At 40.3% G+C, this 10298-nt stretch overlaps 1 protein-coding gene across 1 annotated transcript in view; it reads left to right on the top strand.

Moving 5' to 3' along the window:
• Window positions 1-261: 261 nt before the first annotated feature.
• The window catches only part of LOC129722044 (nuclear receptor subfamily 4 group A member 3), a 34564-nt gene continuing 24527 nt past the window's right edge, over window positions 262-10298 (top strand). Inside the window, exon 1 of the mRNA XM_055675243.1 lies at window positions 262-1300. The gene's annotated coding sequence lies outside the window, so the exon portion shown is untranslated. The remainder of the gene's footprint in view (window positions 1301-10298) is intronic.

Genomic DNA, 10298 nt, shown 5'->3' with positions numbered 1-10298 from the left:
AGGTTGTTTGTTTACGCGATACGTAACCCTCGTATAAAAAGCGATTTCAGTGTATTTTCAACTAGGTTTATCCCAAGCTTCCTGCAGCCTGAATAAAATTGAATGAAAAATCACCAACCCAAAATCGCCAACAATCTGGCAGCTCTTTCCCACTCGGCTCTGCCGGACGCGAAGCGCGCTCGTGTTTCCGAAACCCAGCGACAAAGCACGATCGCTACATCGGTACAAAACCAGCTTGCAGCCAAAGTTAACCATCAGTTTTTCGGAAGCAACCGGCGAGTGTGGTTCTATCTTGTGTGGCAGCTTTCGATTTTTCTTTACTCTGTATTTTGCCAGATCATCTGCGACAGTTGTTTAGTGTTGTTTGCGCAGCATAAGGTGAAGGACAGCTGTTGTGAAACCGGGCATAAAAGAAGGTCAGCAGATTAGAGGTGGAGTAAAAGAAAATCCAGAGCAGCAGCAGCCGCCGATCGACCAACCGAACCAGAAGAGAAAAGATAGAGAGCGTGTGTGTGTTCAGCACGAATTAGATGTGGTCTGGTCTCGTGTTACAGATATAATAAACCTTTTGAGTGGATCACTTTTTCATTCATTTCGGTTCGATTAGTGACATATGGGAGATCTTTTTGGAAACGATTTGAGCGAACTCTGCATACGCTGAAGATAATCTTCGATACTCTGTAGCTGAGCAGATGGTGGAAACAGCAACGTGTAGTACATCAGCTTTGCTTGAACTAATTGGATTTCGTGAATGATTTAGAGCGGGTAATATTAGAGTGCTGTGGAGCATGTGAATAGTTCAAGTATTGGAAAGAAACGTTGTACTTAATAGTTCGAGTGGGAGCGGTATAGGCGATACATAGAACAGACAGTTACGTCATAATTCCTGAAAATTACAAAGCGAAACAAGCGGAAGCTATATAATCAGCTTGTTTTCTTGAGATATTCGCCTCTGGATTAAGAACCGCACGGCGGAAGTGTAGCGAGGCGTTGCAAACGAAACGAAAGAAAACAACATCTGCTTCGGGAAACGCAGAGACAGGAAGCACCAACCGTACCTACACGCAAAGGTGCACCCAACTGGTGACGGGCAGCAGTGGCAAACTGGGCTAAGCGCACACACCAACTCGCACCGGAAAAGTGGGAAGACACAAAACCAGCGAGCAGACGTCATACGGCGCCGGTTCCCAAAATCGTGCACTGCAACTTTGCGCCGTACATTGTTGACCTACTCCAGTAATCGATCGTGAGACGCGTGAGGGCACGTGTTTCGTCACCGGTGGCGGTAAATTCATTGAAGGTAAGTTTCCTAATTGGGGCATCACTTTCTGTTTAGTTGATATCAGCAGTAGCTGGGCCTATGCGAAACTTGTTTTGGGAAACAATAGTCGCCCGCAGGGATCTGGCGATTTTATATTTAATGTTAATTTTGAATACATCTATCAAACGCTGAAATATTATTCAAAATGAAATAAACTTGTCGTTTCAACTTTAACACATATATTCTAGCAAAAGATAAGTAGAATTGTTGATTATTTCGTTTTGGAAAATATGATTCATTTAGGAAATCTTAAAAGACAAAGTTTATAATTTAAAACACCCACCCTTTCCATTTATCAACTTTCGAGTATATTAGAGTAGTTCAAGTTGGTTGTAGAATACCATGGAATAACTACCACAGATGTGATTGGATGTATGTTCAAAATCATATTTAACATTGCTTTTCTCAGTTCTTGAGCCAGAAAGCGAGAGTCGAGGCAACAAAATTCTGTCGTCATGCCGACGCACCGCAAGGCAATCGGTTTTACTCCAATTACCTTCGACGACGGGCGACGATCGACCAAATGTAGAGGATAGAAAATGTCCAAATAGGCTCTAGAGCAGAGAGCGGTGCACGTGCAATACCAGCTTCTATCCATGCATGGCTATGGGCTACGACCGATCGGTATAACTACGGGCAATTATAGTAATTACCGAATCGAGGTTACATCCCGAGCTGCCTTGGGCTCAGTTTAGTGGTTGACTAATGTGCTAAGCAAGGGTGCAAATTATACCTTTAGAATTGGGTTCAATGGGTTTCAAAATTATCGAGAAGCCGCCAAACCAAAATTATCTGGCATTACCAGCCAATGTGTGCAACGATGGTGGACGATTATTGAATGTCGATCACTTTTAATGATCAGCGCCCCAGGAAGTTAGATTGATTATTCGACCTAGTAAGGAATCGTATAGTCATCTCATTGTGCTGAACGATGAAGTAGGTTTTTAATGATATGATTAACTGACTAGTAAATAATACAAAAAAATATGGTTTCCCCAATCTTTAAACTTTTGTAGTTTATAAAACTATGAGTATTTCAAATTATTTTACTAACTTTCGTCAACTTTTACCTGAAAACAATCAAAATTAAAATCGGGGCAGAATGCACTATGAAGAGCTTGCAGGAGATTGCTTGACAACTCAGAGCATGTGCCATTACTTTTGATTTTACTTTCGAGACTTCAAGCGCTTCTCACTTCGCGTGCTGATTTCTGCTAGTGGCATATTAGCCACCTGCTTTGGAGTATACTGACTTTTGTTGTGGTGCGTTTTGGTCACGGGCTTGTTTGGCGACAATGGTAATTTTTACCAAAAAAGACATTGAAATCGAGTACATTATGATAAACTTCGTCATAAACATACAATAAATAGATCCTACACGTTCAATGTCGCTTTGAAATTATTTGAAGCGCTGTAAATCGCGAAAACGCTTAACTGGTGCGTTTTGTACAATCCTCCCCTACCAGAAAACTTTGAAACAACAGCAAATTAACGTTTGGGGAAAATTTCGACGCTGATAAAAATCATTTTTAGTAGCGAAATTATTCGAAAATTAAAACGAATTGCTTTCAATTTTCACTTAAAAGGAAGTTACCTATAGTTACCATCCTTGTAACGAGCTGTCATACTCTGATGAAATATTTCACGCGCATCGTTCACGATCACACATTAAAAATTTGAGTAATAAGTTTATAGAAAAGTAGAAACGGTGAAAATCAAACGAACACGTTTCCATTACGACCACTACGACTAACGGGTGACTTGACTTTCTATTTTACTAAAAGCTAACAAACGAAAGAAGAGCGAATGAACTTTGCATGACAGTAAAAGATTCCCTCGATTATGATGGTTATTTTCACTTCCATGCAAAAGCACTGAAAAATTTCAGCCCGGGTTACACTAATGACTCTAAATAATTTGTCTCGGAACACTTTACATTTAATAAGAGCAATGAAATTGTTTTTTCATACAATTGATCCAATGTATTCTGTATGTTCTCATATCTAGTTCTCAAACAAACGAAGGGAACTGCCAATATTGCAGACTCACATTTCAGAAAATTTTAAAACAACAGATTAATGTTTGAAAAATATTTAGACGCTACTTAAAAGAGAATATACTTTAAACTAATAATAAGCTGCGGATTAGGCGAAAGCTAAACAGAAAATAATGTTCCGAAAACAACTTTTCGTTTCTTTTCCAAGCGAAATCTGACATTATCGAAATAAAATCACGCCAATTCTATGAAGTTTTCTTTCAAATATAAAGTTATTTACCTCTGAATTTCGCAAAACCTTTTTAAGTGGCGAAATTCTTCGAAAGCTACAACCAATTGTTTTCAATTTTCATTAAAAGGGAGGGTCAGATAGATCAGATCTCATCCTCATCCGAGCTGTCATATTCCGATGGAATATATCACGCGCTTCTTTCATGGTCAAACCATAAAACTCAGAGTAATAATTTTTCAAAAAAGTTGAAACGGTGAAAATCAAAAGTCCACGTTTTCGTTACGACCACTACGGCTGACCGATGACTTTATTTTCTTTTTTAACTAAAAATCAAAAAACGACGGAAGGAACAATGAATATTGCATGATACTAAAATATTTCCTTGTTTATGATGGCTATTTTTCACTTAAACGTGAAACAGGACGGAATCCAAGAACGGGAAGACCGATGGCTTACTCCTGCATACTATCGTATTTCGGAAATCCCTCATAGAATGTTAATTTTTTTCAACTAATCTGCGATTGTTTATTGTGAATATGCTAAACCGGCTACAGAGCACCTAATTTAATCAGTTTACACAATTGGTTTCACTGTAAAACCTTCAAAACGTTTTAATCTTGCTATTTTTCACATCCTTTTTTTTCTCGCTCGGTGTTGTTTATACTTTCGCGCCGGTTGCGACTAGAACATTTTCCACAAATACCGGAACGTAACAGTCGCGTAACCACTCTTATTAGGTTTTCACTTAACACTAATAAACAGTGCGATCGTAACTAATTTTCGCGAAACATCAGCCGAAATGGGCTTAGCTTAGCTTAGCTTAGCTTGACTCGCCGAAATGGGCTTGCTTCTAAAGTGTCGCACCTTGCAAAAATCCGATCTTTGCTTTTTTCTACTGTCAAGTCAATGACGTGTGTCAAATTTTGCGCCCGTGTTGTCAGCACTGCCAGCAGCTAGCATATCTAGCTTTCCACGAGCGGTAATCGAGGATGGATTTGACATTTGATGTAGGTTGTCAAACTGCTAGTTCATTGGATATTTCCATGGAACTGAAACTAGTTAGATGGATTTGACATAGAATGGAGGTTGTTATACAACTAGTTCAATGGATTTTTCCATTGAACTAGTATAATTATATGTCAAATCCACCCAACTAGTACTAGTTCAATGGAAATATCTAATGAACTATAGTTTGACAACCTACATTAAATGTCAAATCCATCCGCCATTACCGCTCGTGGAAAGCTGGATAGAAATGTTCAATTTGTTATGATTTTGTTCAGCCATGCCAACCTTTTTTTCAAGAAAGACTGGAAGAATTTAAAAAAAAAACTAGAGAAAATATAAAATTTGAAGCTTCTGCAGATTTTGTTTGATTTTCGGTTCAAAAATGTTGCGTAAATAACGATTATATACATATATTGCACCACATTATTTCATGTCAACAAAAATAGTGAAAGAGACAATGCATTGCTATTTTGATTTTTTACTGATGGAGATTATAGTCACTAGATATAAAGTCTGGCGTACTCTAAATTTCGAAGTTGCGACTGGAATTCGATTTAAACAAGAAAAGATCATACGTTGAAGGGGAATGAATTCAATAAATAAGGTGACAAGTAGAAAGCTGGATAAAACTGGAATAATTTAAAAAAAAACTGGAGATATTCAATCTCCAGCTGTTTCGCTGGCGTGCCCAAAAACACTGGAGATATCCAGGAAAAACTGAAGGGCTGGCAACGCTGCTCACAATTAATAAGAGCTACGGAAGAAGTCCCAAAATTAAATATAGATTCAAACAACTTATTCGGCAAAGCAAAGTGATGATTTCCTTCTTTCCAAAAAAAAACCAAAAAGGACCCTCTCGCTCCATTCCAGTTGATGACAATTTAAACAATTGTTTGATGTTAATTAAGGTGTAATTTATTCGTCATTAATAAAAATAAAATTGGGCCAATGTTGATGGAATTTTTAATAAATTCGACTTTTTTTCCATCTGTATTTGAGCTTCGTCTTGAATTTTCTGAGCCTTTTTTTATTATTATCTATCCAGAGCTTATTGCGTGATAATATAGTTTCACAATGAAAACGCAAACAAACCGGGTGATTCATCCTCAAAAGTGAAAAAATTATCCTACCCACCATTCACGGGCGATTTCGTCATGTCCAAAAATCGCAGGCAAATTGGATCTTCCTCTCATTGAATGAACTCATTTGCTACTTTCTCTCGTTCCACGTGCGTGTTCGGCTGGGCTGCGATCCGATCATTAGATCCGATCGATTGCGTAGTATAAAAACGGGAATACGCCTTCCGACCGGCACAGACGAGGCAACTTGCAAGTAATAACAAGGTGGTAGAATAATTAAGTTATTATCCCAATATCATCCCGCCTCATCGCGTTTCGCTGGTGCGGTTTCGTGAAGTTCCTGGAAGCCTAGCTATCAGCATGCATCGGTCGGATGGATTTGCGCATTTCCCGCACCATCACCTGCTCAGCGTGAAAGCGGATAGGAATTTCCCGCGCCCGCTGGAACGTGAGGAAAACACATTGGGAAAAGTTTTGGGCTCTATGTTTTTGGCGAAGCATTGTTAATTTTTAATGATTCCATCCGCCTTCTCAGTCTCTGGTACTGTTATTTGTTACAGAGCTTATTTGCACTCCAAGCTAGAACAGAAGCAGAAAAACATTGCAATCTTGGTCTTCATTGGCGCAACGCTGGCGATGAGGAGATGGAATTAGTCTAGGCAAACATTTCGAACTTGGATGGGTAAATTTTTATCTAGATTGTGGGTGCAGGCAAGAATCGAGGAAAAACAATGGTCTATTGTTGGCGTAGAACTTTCAACAACTGCAAGATTCCGTTGAGAAATGGAAGCCAATGAAATAGCCACAGATGAATGAATTAGCTACTCCCGGCTCGGAGTAAGTGCAGCGGTCGAAGAGTACAATAGTGGGAAATTCTGCTTTATGCTTCGTCGAATTTGCCATTGCCATTGGAGCGTGTGATTGATAACGGTCAGGTAAAGGTAACTGAACCTGCAACGTGCTCTGACGTCGGCGTTGGATTAGGAAAAGCTTTTTGCGATTCATGAGCTTAACAGTAAACCGCAACCGTCAGCGCTTTTACTGTTTTCTTCCATTCATTGCCGAAGCCAGATTTTAAGTCGGTAACTGGAGTTCCGGGTCGACGAGTTTTTAATAACAGGGAAAAGGTCACCCATCCGGTTACATTGAAGAAAATTTATTTAGAAAGTCATCAATTCTCTAGCGCAGGCGTAAAGAAGCCCCCGAAAACAGACTGCGCTCTCGGGCGGAAACCGTAAGCCAACATGTGGCGTTCCGCTTTCCCTGTGCTCTCGCGGATTGGTTTCTACGACCCGGTATGTTGTTTCCCATCTTCGGTTGGTACTTTTTCGGAACACGCAGACACACTTCACTTGCCTCGCCAAGGCAGCGACGCTGCGGCTTTCCACCGGGGGATGGCGTGTATGAGAAAATTGGTTTGATCACAAAACAGCCGGCGGTGATAAAATTTTCTTCAAATCTTGGGAAAATCGTCCCCGTTCAGAGCGAGTGTGGGGAACGATCGGAAGCCAAGCACGATGATGGGAATGGCGATACTGTAATGACGTACGGGAAGCGCTAATTGAGGCAATCTTGCAGCAGTGGTGCGAACAAAGTAGAAGAACAACTGCATCCGGGTGTGTTTTGCCGCGCGGTTGGTCATGTTTTCTTTATTGTGCACAAACAGAAGTATGTGTTTCCTGTTGGAATGGTGTTGCCATTGTTAGTTCTTGGGAATATCGAATTTTTTTATTGTTTCTAGAACTTGCAAATACTCTCAGAGTGGTTATTCTAGCAATTGCAGATTGTACTTTAAATGAAAATAAATTTTGTAGAAAACATACTCCAAAGTTAAAAACTTTAAAAAGTCACATTTAGTACCTAAGTTGCGAATTGGATCATATTTTTAGCATTCATTGTATCGTAGGCTTCTCAGTAACATAAAAGTTTTCTACAAGAAACTATGGGAACTAGATCAGAACAATTACAAACACAACTAATCTCATAACTTCGTTTACATGCGAAAAATTTATAATGTCAAATTGCTGGTGTTGCCAGTTTTTGTCCCCAGAGATTTCGAAAAACCAATTGAATTTTAGCTCACAAAATCCCATCCACTAGGTCAAAGTGGGTTAATATATTTGGACCATTCCATCACTAACTCTTTTGGCCATCATCCCAGGGTAAAAGTTACCCGTCATCGGGTGCTAATCTATTTCCAGTGTGACGAAATGAGGCAAGCCAAGCTGGCATTTACTGAGCAGGAAATCTATTATTAATACTTCAACCGGCAGAGCCAGCCCCGCATTTATCGAATTGTATTCAGACACATTTTCAAGATATGAATATTCTTCCATTACCCTGATGCCGCCGCCGCCGCCACTGGCTTCCAGCTACAAGCTGCGCAAAATGCCGGGTTGCTATTTTTCCTGTTGGCTGAATGGTTTGTTTGTTGATTCATTTCCACAGCACATCGCCATCCATCGCTATCCGCCACCGCAAGCGGATCCGCTGTGAAAATGAGATAGAAAAAACGCATGCCGGTTTTCTGGGTGTGTGTCTGGGTTTTCCTGTTTCCCGCCAGCGCAACGGTCCTCTTCCGTTCGGCACGACGACGATGCGGCTCTGTGTAACGCTAAGCTATGCGCATACCAAAACTAGATGAGATGATCGGTTTTAAGTGCTCTTTTTTGGCGGATGTTGTTTCAAATAGCGGCGGACTGTTGCTTACGCGATAGAGACGATGACGACGGTAGACCAACAATCTGACAGTACGTTGGCGGTCGAGTGTGGTATGTGCTTTTTTCCTGCTCCGTGTTGTACACATACACTCCGCCTCGTTGTCGTACCGACCATAGCAGGCGGCTAATCAACGGTGGATTGCTTTGATTGCGAATTTGTCGCTCGCGGTGCTGATGATGATGATGATGATGATGGCGGAAAACCAATCATGCCGTTACTGGGGCGCCTTCGATTTGCAACATGACAGCACAGACGCTTAGGTGAACTTGAAGAGCTCCGCTTAGACTTATGACATTGAGATTTGATGCCACATCATCAAGCTGATGTTGGTTGAATATAAGTACAATTACCCTTTTGGCAATTATTTTCGATTTCCTCGGACGGAAATTACCTCTGTTACAAGGAAAACAGTATCTACGGATATTAGATATGACTCATATGTGTCACGTTTTGCACTCAAAAAAACACACTCGGCATCGATTAGGTAGCTAATATTTGACGGCAAGTGCCGCGACATCCTGCTGTATTGATGAAGCACTGAATTTGGTGGCTAAAATAAACATGATGACTAAATTCGTAGTATATCTATTTTCGGTGCTTCCGTGTTATCAATTTTGCCATGACTCGCTCAGGTGTGCTATTTTTGTTTATCGCAGCAAACGGAAACGATGTGAAGCAACCCGATAAACGAAGGTGCATTAAGAGCTGATAACAAGGCTCATTACGTACTTCGCAGCCAGCAACCAGAAGTCCGTAGCTTTGACGCGATTCGCGCCGATGGTTTATTATTGTATTTTTGAACTCTATATCAAAGGGTTGGCGTCACATGAACCTTTGTCATGTGGTGTGGAAAAATCATTTAGTGTACACTAGCTAAGATGTTTTGATTTGAAAAATAAAGTGTACATGAACAATCAATCAATTCACTAATAAACCAAACGGTCATACGTCATGAGAGATTATAATACAATCTTTTCAAATATTCTAGAGAGTTGGCCACTCAATGTCCTTGATACGCTTTTCCTTGAACCACTACGAAACCAGCTTTGCTGCGTTAACTGCGCTAACTGCGCCCCAACTTTAGCTTTTGTGCAGACGCTGGTAGATTTCGCTTCGAAATGTCCAAGTAAACCTCTTTGGTTCTGATTCCATCGATGAACTCATGTTCTCCAACGCCGGGTATAGCCATAGATATTCTGTGAGGATCTATGACTCTATCTGCAGAAAAAAAATCAAAGTCATGCTCAGTAAAATGTTGGTAAAGTACCTCACCACCGCCGAACTTGACTGTAGGCCGCAAACATTCCTTTTTCAAACTTTCGCCGGTTAGCTGCCATTTTCTGTGATACCATCAGACCCAAAAATTACTTTCGTTTCATTTGATCAATTCACCTTATGCCAGTTAGTACTGGGACATGACATATTTTTTTGCTGACAACCATGGCTTCTTAAGAGCCAGTTCGCGAGAGGCGCAACCGCATGTTGTTTTGATGTTCTCAGATTGAGCTGAAATTTCCAGTGTTTGTTTGTCTATTCAAGGTAGGAAGTTTTGCAAAATTTCAATTTTTTCATTGAGGTTAAGTGGGATAAATGGCCCTTGGAAATGATATGTCCAAAAACGTTCAAATTCTTAAAAGTGCAATAACTCCTGCTAGACTCGATGGATTTTTCTGAAAATTGGTGGTATTATTCTACACTAAGAGTACTTCAAAACGCACGGTCACAATAATGAAAAAAAATAAATGCATTTTTCTTTCAAAAATTGTCAAATTTTAGGGCCATCTTACTCTTCTCAACATCGCTAGAAAAAATATCTGTTTATAGCATTTTGTAGAGCAACTCAAGAGCTTGATGTCATGTGTAAGCCAAGGTTGCCAAATGGGGTAAAACGGCCCTGGGAGGTTTTTTTCAAAAAACTGTCGAGATCACTAAAATCATCAT

The sequence above is a fragment of the Wyeomyia smithii genome, chromosome 2 (genome assembly GCF_029784165.1).
Source record: "Wyeomyia smithii strain HCP4-BCI-WySm-NY-G18 chromosome 2, ASM2978416v1, whole genome shotgun sequence".
Classification (NCBI taxonomy): Eukaryota; Metazoa; Arthropoda; class Insecta; order Diptera; family Culicidae; genus Wyeomyia; species Wyeomyia smithii.
The sequence above is the reverse complement of the archived record's forward strand: the minus strand, read 5'-3'. Positions and strand labels throughout refer to the sequence as shown.